Raw genomic sequence first — 11,716 nt, forward strand, 5'->3', positions numbered from 1 at the left:
CAAGACTAAGACCAAGCCCAAGGCACAGGATCAGGCCAAATATCAAGCTCAGGGCAGTAGACTAAGACCAAGCCTAAGGCACAAGATCAGACCAAATACTAAGCTCAGGGCACAAGACTAAGACCAAGCCCAAGGCACAGGATCCGGCCAAATACTAAGCTCAGGGCACAAGACTAAGACCAAGCCCAAGGCACAGGATCAGGCCAAATACTAAGCTCAGGGCACAAGACTAAGACCAAGCCCAAGGCACAGGATCAGGCCAAATACCCAGCTCAGGGCAAAAGACTAAGACCAAGCCCAAGGCACAGGATCAGACCAAGTACTAAGCTCAGGGAACAAGACTAAGACCAAGCCCAAGGCACAGGATCAGGCCAAATACTAAGCTCAGGGCACAAGACTAAGACCAAGCTCAAGGCACAGGATCAGGCCAAATACTAAGCTCAGGGCACAAGACTAAGACCAAGCTCAAGGCACAGGATCAGGCCAAATACTAAGCTCAGGGCACAAGACTAAGACCAAGCTCAAGGCACAGGATCAGGCCAAGTACTTAGCTCAGGTAACAAGACTAAGACCAAGCCCAAGGCACAGGATCAGGCCGAATACCCAGCTCAGGGCACAAGACTAAGACCAAGCCAAAGGCACAAGATCAGACCAAATACTAAGCTCAGGGCACAAGACTAAGACCAAGCCCAAGGCACAGGATCAGGCCAAATACTAAGCTCAGGGCACAAGACTAAGACCAAGCCCAAGGCACAGGATCAGGCCAAATACTAAGCTCAGGGCACAAGACTAAGACCAAGCCCAAGGCACAGGATCAGGCCAAATACTAAGCTCAGGGCACAAGACTAAGACCAAGCCCAAGGCACAGGATCAGGCCAAGTACTAAGCTCAGGGCACAAGACTAAGACCAAGCCTAAGGCACAGGATCAGGCCAAATACTAAGCTCAGGGCACAAGACCAAGACCAAGCCCAAGGCACAGGATCAGGCCGAATACTAAGCTCAGGGCACAAGACTAAGACCAAGCCCAAGGCACAGGATCAGGCCAAATACTAAGCTCAGGGCACAAGACTAAGACCAAGCCCAAGGCACAGGATCAGGCCAAATACTAAGCTCAGGGCACAAGACTAAGACCAAGCCCAAGGCACAGGATCAGGCCAAATACTAAGCTCAGGGCACAAGACTAAGACCAAGCCCAAGGCACAGGATCAGGCCAAATACTAAGCTCAGGGCACAAGACTAAGACCAAGCCCAAGGCACAGGATCAGGCCAAGTACTAAGCTCAGGGCACAAGACTAAGACCAAGCCTAAGGCACAGGATCAGGCCAAATACTAAGCTCAGGGCACAAGACCAAGACCAAGCCCAAGGCACAGGATCAGGCCGAATACTAAGCTCAGGGCACAAGACTAAGACCAAGCCCAAGGCACAGGATCAGGCCAAATACTAAGCTCAGGGCACAAGACTAAGACCAAGCCTAAGGCACAGGATCAGGCCAAATACCAAGCTCAGGGCACAAGACTAAGACCAAGCCCAAGGCACAGGATCAGGCCAAATACTAAGCTCAGGGCACAAGACTAAGACCAAGCCCAAGGCACAGGATCAGGCCAAGTACTAAGCTCAGGGCACAAGACTAAGACCAAGCCTAAGGCACAGGATCAGGCCAAATACCAAGCTCAGGGCACAAGACTAAGACCAAGCCCAAGGCACAGGATCAGGCCAAATACTAAGCTCAGGGCACAAGACTAAGACCAAGCCCAAGGCACAGGATCAGGCCAAATACTAAGCTCAGGGCACAAGACTAAGACCGAGGCACAGGATCAGGCCAAATACTAAGCTCAGGGTACAAGACAAAGAACAAGTTTAATGCACAAGACTAAGACCAATCCAAGGTACAGGACAAGGTTCGAGACACAGACCAAGGCTAAAGCACTCGACCAGGCCAAAGACCAAGTATAGGACAGAGACCAAGTTCAATGCACAAGACCAGGCACAAGACAAAGGTACAGGCAGGGCCGGCGCTATGGGTAGGCAAAGGTGGCAATTGCCCAGGGCAATTCAAATGAATCTTGAATTTTGTTTCTAGGTGCCATGGATCCAGAGATATTCAGGTTTAAAGTGAGAATATCAGGTGCCATTTTTATATATAAAAATCACTCCAATGGCAGTTCAACAGTTATCTCCATTTTCCTAAAACTTAGAAACACAAATTTAGATTCATATAAAAGAGGAGACTCTCTTCTTTCATAGGAAAAAAAAGTGAGGTTCTATGTGTCACAGAGCCAGAGATACAGCACCCTGAAGTGTCTCCCCCATCTCCAGATTCTTAGCCATCAGGCGGGAGCATTTGCTGCACACAGGAGCTGCTGCACCTCACAGATAATGGAAATATTCACTTTATATGTTACTACATTCTGAGAAGGGATAATATCAACTAATATTCATGTTTTAACCCTTCTCTATGCAGAACTATCTGAGAACACACTTTCTCTCTTATTCCCTTTTATTTTGTGATAGTTATTTTTTGTTGGGAAAATTGACTGATACGATGAACATTCAATCCTCTTCGCCTAATGTGACTACACCACGACCAGAACATGTCCGAAAAGTTATATGTAACAGCAAAAACACTCACATGTTCTGGAATAAAGTTATTATTTCCCACCATCCTCCATTATTTACACCCATGTTATGACGTTCTCACTCTCATTCTTATGAAGCGCCGAGGGTTCTGTTATTGTGCGGCTAATACAATGGCGCACATCTAAATGTGACTGTTATTATCTCATTAGAGAGGTTTATGGATATATAGTTACGTATTTGGGTGACTATTGTGTAAGGAACAGACAATGATACATCTGTGTGAATTTTCTGCAGTTCCCTTTGCTGCATATTTTGGTGAATATCCACATGTGGGGTCTGTATGATCTCCTCACATCCTGCTGTTTTAGGAAAGTAGATTTTCTTTATATAAGTATCTGGATTTGTACATATTTTAGAGGAAATTTTGAATGTTAATTGCCAAATGCATCGCCTGGTTGTCTGCTTTCAAAATTATTTTATTGCTATATTTTGCAGGTTGTGACTGTCTTAAAATTTTGAAAATGGGGCAAGTGTCTGCTTTCAGAAAATATTGGTCCCTCTCCCCAATGGGCCTCACAGTCTAATCAACCTACCAGTCATTTTTTTGAGTGTTGGAGGAAACCAGAGGACCTGGAGGAAACCCACGCAGACACAGAGAGAACATACAAAATCTTTGCATATGTTGACCAGCGCTGCAAGGCTGTAGTGCTAACCACTGAGCCGCCGTGCTGCCCATCAATCTCCTCTAAAACTCTCCAAAATTACAGTTTGTTTTACCATACTAAAGGGAGCCTCTTGCTGACTGTGACTGGTCATAAAATAGTTTTATTTTGGGGCCCCACTTTCAGTTTTGCCCAGGGCCCCACTTTGTCTAGAACCGGCCCTGGGTACAGGACAAAACCACAGACCAGACAGACACAAAAGAAAGACCAGGCCCAAGGCACAAGACCAAATACAAGACGGACACAAAGACACAGATCCAGGTACGAGACAGAGGCCATGGCTAAGGCACTCGACTGGGCCAAAGACCAAGCACAAGACAGAGAAAAAACAAGCCCAAAGCACAACAGCAGGAAGTGGACTAGGCTCATGCACATGAGCCACATACCAGACACAAAGCTAAGACTAAGCCTAAGGCACATGACCAGGCTAAGGCTAATGCAGAAGACCAAGCCAGACACAAGACTAGGACCAATCACCAGGCACATCTCCAGGTACCAGACAGAGACCAACCAAGGCCAGGCAGACAACAACACAGACCAGATCAAATGCCTACGACAAGGCAGGAGACAAGGTAGAAGTCAGAAAACAAGCCTAAGGCACATGACCGGGCACAAGACAGAGGCCAATATACAAAACAAAGACCAAAGCACAAGACCAAGCACAAGACCAGGTAGACAATAAAGACCAAGGCTAAGGCACTAGACCAGGGCACGTGACCAGGCACAAGACAGAGACCAGGTTCAGTCCACGAGACCAGGCCACCGACCAGGTACAAGACTAAGACCACGCCCTAGGCACATGACCGGGCACAAGACAGAGGCCAATATACAAAACAAAGACCAAAGCACAAGATCAAGCACAAGACCAGGTAGACAATAAAGACCAAGGCTAAGGCACATGACCAGGCACAAGACAGAGACCAGGATCAGGCCACCAACCAGGTACAAACTAAGACCAAGCCCAAGACAGAGGACAGAGGTACAAGATAAAACTCAGGCCAGACATAAAACATAAACTAAGTCCAAGGCATAGGACCTGGTAGATAATAAAGACCAAGGCTAAGGCACATGACCAGGCACAAGACAGAGACCAGGTTCAGTCCACGAGACCAGGCCACCAACCAGGTACAAGACTAAGACCATGCCCAAGGCACATGACCAGGCACAAGACAGAGACCAGGTTCAGTCCACGAGACCAGGCCACCAACCAGGTACAAGACTAAGACCAAGCCCAAGGCACAGGACCAGGCACAAGACAGAGACCAAACTCAAGGCACAAGTCCAGACAGCAAACCAAGCATATAAATTGAAAAATGTGAAGATTTTTCTCAGACACAGCGCCACCCTTGTGGTCAGGCCATATCCGGTATTGCAGTTCAGCCTATTTTCTTTTCTTTTTTTCAGACCGAAACCAATAATTACAAGTTGCATAAAGTCAGATGAATGCTCCATCTTTACAACTTACAACAGGTAAGTAGGCGTCTCCCTCCGCCTTGATGGACCTACTGCTCGCTGCTTGATTAATCATTAATGCTTATTTACTGGAATCTGGAAATCCCCTTTAAGCCTCTCCCTTGCTGAGAAATTTCTGGTATTTTCCAGTTTCCTTCTGATCAGCAGCAGCCAATTAAATGTAAATTATGGAGATGCAGACGAGAGGAGTCCATGTGTTACCAGCCGACATCTGATTATCTCCAAGGCTAAAAATTACATTATCTGACTCTGGGTTAAAGATTTACCCGTCTGTAAAGAATTACACAGCTGGAACCGCCGCCAGGAACTGCTGCTCTGACTCCAGTATAGAGGACTGGTGCAAATTTAAAGGGATTGTCCTAAAATAGCGCCACACCCCCTCACAGGCCATGTCTGGTATTGCAGCTTAGACCAATTCTCTTTAAAAGAATGATTTGTAACGGGATTTAAATATTGATGCCCTTCATCAGATCATTGGGGGATCCAGGTCACCCACTCATAAGCCACAATGGGTAGAGGTCCTCACACTGCTGTGCTCTTATTCCTGTATACATTGAACTGCTGCCCAGCGCTTCCCCTCTGCTCTCATCCACAAGCCTGCTACAGTTTTTACTCAGATTGGATGTAAAAGAGTTTGTTGCACAGAGCACAGCAGTGTGAGTGCACTCGGAGAAGCTACAATACAATACAAATCTATCCCACTCAAATATCTAATGCGAATATGCAGTACAGTGAGCACAGAGCACAGCAGTGTGAGTGCACTCGGAGAAGCTACAAAACAATACAAATCTATCCCACTCAAATATCTAATGCGAATATGCAGTACAGAGAGCACAGAGCACAGCAGTGTGAGTGCACTCGGAGAAGTTACAATCCTGGAATATAAACCCATTTTTTCATAGTCCTGCTGTTATTTACAACATAAACACCTACACAGCAGAGGCCAGTACCTCAGTTCATTACAGAGAGCACAGAGTACAGCAGTGTGAGGACTGTACCCCCATTGCTACAATCATGTGATACATATCCATCTTTCACCATTCTGAATGAACTTAATATACAAATCCATCCCATGCAATTATCTAATGCTAATATGCAGTACAGTACAGAGAGCACAGAGCACAGCAGTGTGAGGACACATACTATAATGCTATAATCCTGGAATAGTATTTCTTTACAGTCCTACTGCTACCAACAACTCATACAAATGTATCATTACACATCTCTCCAGGGACAATACGGAAGACTGGCAGTAGTTGAGTACAGAGCACAGATGTGTGAGGACACAACCCTGTTGCTATAACCCTGGAATACAAATGCAATTTTCACAGCCCTGCTGCTACTAACAACTCACACTAAGGTATGATTATACATCTCTCCAGGGACAATACCTAACACTGACTGCAGAGAGCACAACAGTGTGAGGACATTCCCCTTTGCTACAATCAGGGAATACAAATACATTTTTCACTGTCCTGCTTCTACTAACAACATAAACAAATGCGTGATTATACATCTCCCCAGGGATAATATCTAACACTGGCTGCAGAGAGCACAGCAGTGTGAGGACACGCTACAACACTAGAATATAGATAATTCACAGTCCTGCTGCTACATACACAAAGATATAATTACATATCTCTAACAGTGTCTGTAGCCTATATGCTCATAACTTCTGACAGGTTCCCTCTAAGCTCTGCCCTAGTACCACCCCCGCTATTGGGAAACGCCCACTTTATTGGGGATTGTAAACAAACCCCTCCCCTCCGCAGGTCAGGACAAGTCGCGGTCTGGAAGAGGAAACGAAACTGAAAATTGTGTTTTTATTACCAACTTTATTTACAAAACACAGGAAAATATTTTCCAATTGTGTCATTTATGATGTTCCTCCTGCGCTGTTATTTCCGCCCCCTATGTGAGCGCCATTCACATTATATAAACAGGCGCGTCCTGCGGAGACCCCCCCCCCCCCATGTGTCGTCCAACATCTCCTGTGTTCCGTCATCTCCATGGAAACAAAAGATCAAAGACACAAAACACAAAGGATTCCGCTCCATTTACTTTTATGGGAAACTTAAAGGGCTTTTCCCATGAACACGAATCCCCCTTCATCCTTACAGACCAACTCTCCTGGAACGTATGGAAAACACGGAAAGAGAGCTCCGGAAAAGTGGGAAAATCTCCCATTCCATTATCATTACAATTAACCACCAGGGAATCAAACTCCTCCTCCTGTAAAGTAGGCAATTTGGATATCAAACTCAGTGATACACTAGACCACCAGGGAACTGAACTGCATCAACATTGGACCACCAGGGAACTGAACTGCATCAACATTGGACCACCAGGGAACTGAACTGCATCAACATTGGACCACCAGGGAACTGAACTGCATCAACATTGGACCAGCAGGGAACTGAACTCCATCAACATTGGACCAGCAGGGAACTGAACTCCATCAACATTGGACCAGCAGGGAACTGAACTCCATCAACATTGGACCAGTAGGGAACTGAACTCCATCAACATTGGACCACCAGGGAACTGAACTCCATCAACATTGGACCACCAGGGAACTGAACTCCATCAACATTGGACCACCAGGGAGCTGAACTCCATCAACATTGGACCACCAGTGAACTGAACTCCATCAACATTGGACCACCAGGGAACTGAACTCCACCAACATTGGACCACCAGGGAGCTGAACTCCATCAACATTGGACCAGCAGGGAACTGAACTGCATCAACATTGGACCAGCAGGGAACTGAACTCCATCAACATTGGACCAGCAGGGAACTGAACTCCATCAACATTGGACCAGCAGGGAACTGAACTCCATCAACATTGGACCAGCAGGGAACTGAACTCCATCAACATTGGACCAGTAGGGAACTGAACTCCATCAACATTGGACCAGCAGGGAACTGAACTCCATCAACATTGGACCACCAGGGAACTGAACTCCATCAACATTGGACCACCAGGGAGCTGAACTCCATCAACATTGGACCACCAGGGAACTGAACTCCATCAACATTGGACCAGCAGGGAACTGAACTCCTTCATTACACTAGACCAACAGGGAATTGAGGTTCTACAATACACTAGATTACATGGAAATAAACTTCTCTATTACACTGGACCATCAAGGAACTAAACTCCAACATTGGACCACCAGGGAACTGAACTCCACTACTACACTGGACCCCCAGGGAATCAAACTCTTCTGGTACACTAGACCACTAGGGAAATAAGCTCCTCTACTTCACCTGACCGCCAGGGAATCAAGTTTGTAGAAAATCAAACCCCCACAGCACACTGGACCAACAGAAAACCAAAAGTCTTCTAGTACACTTGACCAGCAGGGAACCAAACGTCTCCAGTATACTGGTCCTCCAGAGAACCAAACGTTTCCGGTACCCTGGACCACCAGGGAATCAAACCCCAACAGCACACTGGACCAACAGGAAAGCAAACTCTTCTGGTACAAATCAAACCCCTCCGTAACTCTAGACAACCAGGGAATCAAACTCTTCCATTACATTAAACCACCATGGAATCAAACTCCTCTACTTCACTGGACCACCAGGAAATCAGGTTAATCAATATACATTAGACTTCCAAGGAATCCGACTTCTTCAGTACATGGGATCAAAAAGAAATCTAATAGACCACCAATGAACCAAACGTCTCCAGTACACTGGACCACCAGGGAACTAAACGTCTCCAGTACACTGGACCACCAGGAAATCAAGTGTCTCCAATACATCTGACCACCAGGGAACCAAAACGTCTCCAGTACACTGAACCACCAGGGAACCAAAACGTCTCCAGTAAACTTGAGCACCAGGGAACCAAACGTCTCCAGTACACTGGACCACCAGGGAACCAAACGTCTCCAGTACACTGGACCACCAGGAAATCAAGTGTCTCCAATACATCTGACCACCAGGGAACCAAAATGTCTCCAGTACACTGGACCACCAGGGAACCAAACGTCTCCAGTACACTGGACCACCAGGAAATCGAGTGTCTCCAATACATCTGACCACCAGGGAACCAAAATGTCTCCAGTACACTGGACCACCAGGGAACCAAACGTCACCAGTACACTGAACCACCAGGGAACCAAAACGTCTCCAGTAAACTTGAGCACCAGGGAACCAAACGTCTCCAGTACACTGGACCACCAGGGAACCAAATGTCTCCAGTACACTGGACCACCAGGGAACCAAACGTCTCCAGTACACTGGACCACCAGGGAACCAAACGTCTCCAGTACACTGGACCACCAGGGAACCAAACGTCTCCAGTACACTGGACCGCCAGGGAACCAAACGTCACCAGTACACTGAACCACCAGGGAACCAAAACGTCTCCAGTAAACTTGAGCACCAGGGAACCAAATGTCTCCAGTACACTGGACCGCCAGGGAACCAAACGTCTCCAGTACACTGGACCGCCAGGGAACCAAACGTCTCCAGTACACTGGACCACTAGGGAACCGAAACGTCTCCAGTAAACTTGAGCACCAGGGAATCAAGCGTCTCTAATACATTGGACCACCAGGGAACCAAAAGGCCTCCAGTAAACTTGACCACCAGGGAACCAAACGTCTCCAGTACACTGGACCACCAGGGAACCGAAACGTCTCCAGTACACTGGACCACCACAGAATCAAACTCCTTGACCACCAGGGCATCAAACATTGTACTAGTATACTGTATCCTCAAGACCACCAGGTAATTCTACACCTCTAGGACACCAGACCACCAGGGCTTGTGCCGTAAACCACACAACTTTTTTTTTTCTTCATTGTTCATTCTGTTATATTCCATATAATACGGTGATTTTGACTTTCTATAAGCAGCACCAGGTGCCGGGGGCCTCTTACACGTTCAGCTTCCCGGAGAGAAGAACATGTGTTTCCAATCCGTGCGGCGGGAGACTCCCAGCTCTTAGTCATCGTTTCCATGATTTGGAGGAAAGACGGGTTTTTTTTTAAGTCATTTTTTTTCCTTAAATTCCTGCATCCGCCCTCTTCCAGCTCTGCTTCCTATTAGGCTGCATCCACTTTTTTCCCCAAAAATGATGGTCAGGAAGGAAGATATGACTTCTGGGGGGTGGGGTGGGGGGGGGAAGGGGTGTTAGGTGTTGCCCCTTCACCCCACATGGTGGTTTCAACACAGCCCCCATCCAGGCACTGATAGGGTTAAGCCTCCCCCTACCCCTCGCTCTGCCCTTCTGTGCCCAGAACAGAGGCGCAGGGGTGACCACAAAGCGGAAGACCCCCGCAAACAGCGCACAAACTAAACAAGAAGGTCCGGTTTCTTTGTGACCCATTAAAGGGGATTTTAGAAGAACAAACACACGGCTTCCTTATGGCAAATATAGCGCCACAACCGTCCACAGGTCGTGATTGGTACTGCAGCACAACCCTTATTTACGGCAATGGAGTGAAACTGCAGTACCAGACACAACCCAAGGACAGGGGTGGCGCTAGTTTTGGAAGGATTTTTTAATACTAATGACATCCCCTTTAGGGTTATATGATCTTAAGTGAAGTGTACTCATGATTCTAGTGATCACCATAATCCGAGGGAGAATATTGAGTCTAAAGGAGACAGTGTGGTGGAAAGGATAGGTCCCTAGACCACCAGGAATGTTCCCATAAGCCCAATGTATTGCCCCAGACAACCTGGGAGGTTCCCAAACGCACCTTCTCTCCACTAGACCACCAGGATTCTTACAATAAACTCAGTTTATTACTCTAGGTTGCCTTGGAGGTTACCATAAACCCAAATTTTCCCCTCTAGACCACCTGAGATGTTCCCTTCACTGTCCAGGACCTCCAGGGATGTTACCTTAAATCCAATTCACTGGTCCAGACCACCTGGGGTATTAACACTACCAAATGTATTGCCCTAGACCACCTGGGGTATTACCATAACCAAATGTATTGCCCTAGACCACCTGGGGTATTACCATAACCAAATGTATTGCCCTAGACCACCTGGGGTATTACCATAACCAATTATATTGCCCTAGGCCACCTGGGGTATTACCATACCCAATTGTATTGCCCTAGACCAGCTGGGGTATTACCACAAACAAATGTATTGCCCTAGACCACCTGGGGTATTACCACAAACAAAATGTATTGCCCTAGACCACCTGGGGTATTACCACAAACAAAATGTATTGCCCTAGACCACCTGGGGTATTACCACAAACAAAATGTATTGCCCTAGACCACCTGGGGTATTACCACAAACAAAGTGTATTGCCCTAGACCACCTGGGGTATTACCACAAACAAAATGTATTGCCCTAGACCACCTGGGGTATTACCACAAACAAAATGTATTGCCCTAGACCACCTGGGGTATTACCACAAACAAAATGTATTGCCCTAGACCACCTGGGGTATTACCACAAACAAATGTATTGCCCTAGACCACCTGGGGTATTACCATAACCAATTTTATTGCCCTAGACCACCTGGGGTATTACTATAACCAATTTTATTGCCCTAGACCACCTGGGGTATTACCATACCCAATTGTATTGCCCTAGACCACCTGGGGTATTACCATATCCAAATGTATTGCCCTAGACCACCTGGGGTATTACCACAACCAAATGTATTGCCCTAGACCACCTGGGGTATTACCATATCCAAATGTATTGCCCTAGACCACCTGGGGTATTACCACAAACAAATGTATTGCCCTAGACCACCTGGGGTATTACCATATCCAAATGTATTGCCCTAGACCACCTGGGGTATTACCACAACCAAATGTATTGCCCTAGACCACCTGGGGTATTACCATATCCAAATGTATTGCCCTAGACCACCTGGGGTATTACCACAAACAAATGTATTGCCCTAGACCACCTGGGGTATTACCATATCCAAATGTATTGCCCTAGACC

Source organism: Engystomops pustulosus, chromosome 4, assembly GCF_040894005.1.
Source record: "Engystomops pustulosus chromosome 4, aEngPut4.maternal, whole genome shotgun sequence".
In the NCBI taxonomy this organism is placed as follows: Eukaryota; Metazoa; Chordata; class Amphibia; order Anura; family Leptodactylidae; genus Engystomops; species Engystomops pustulosus.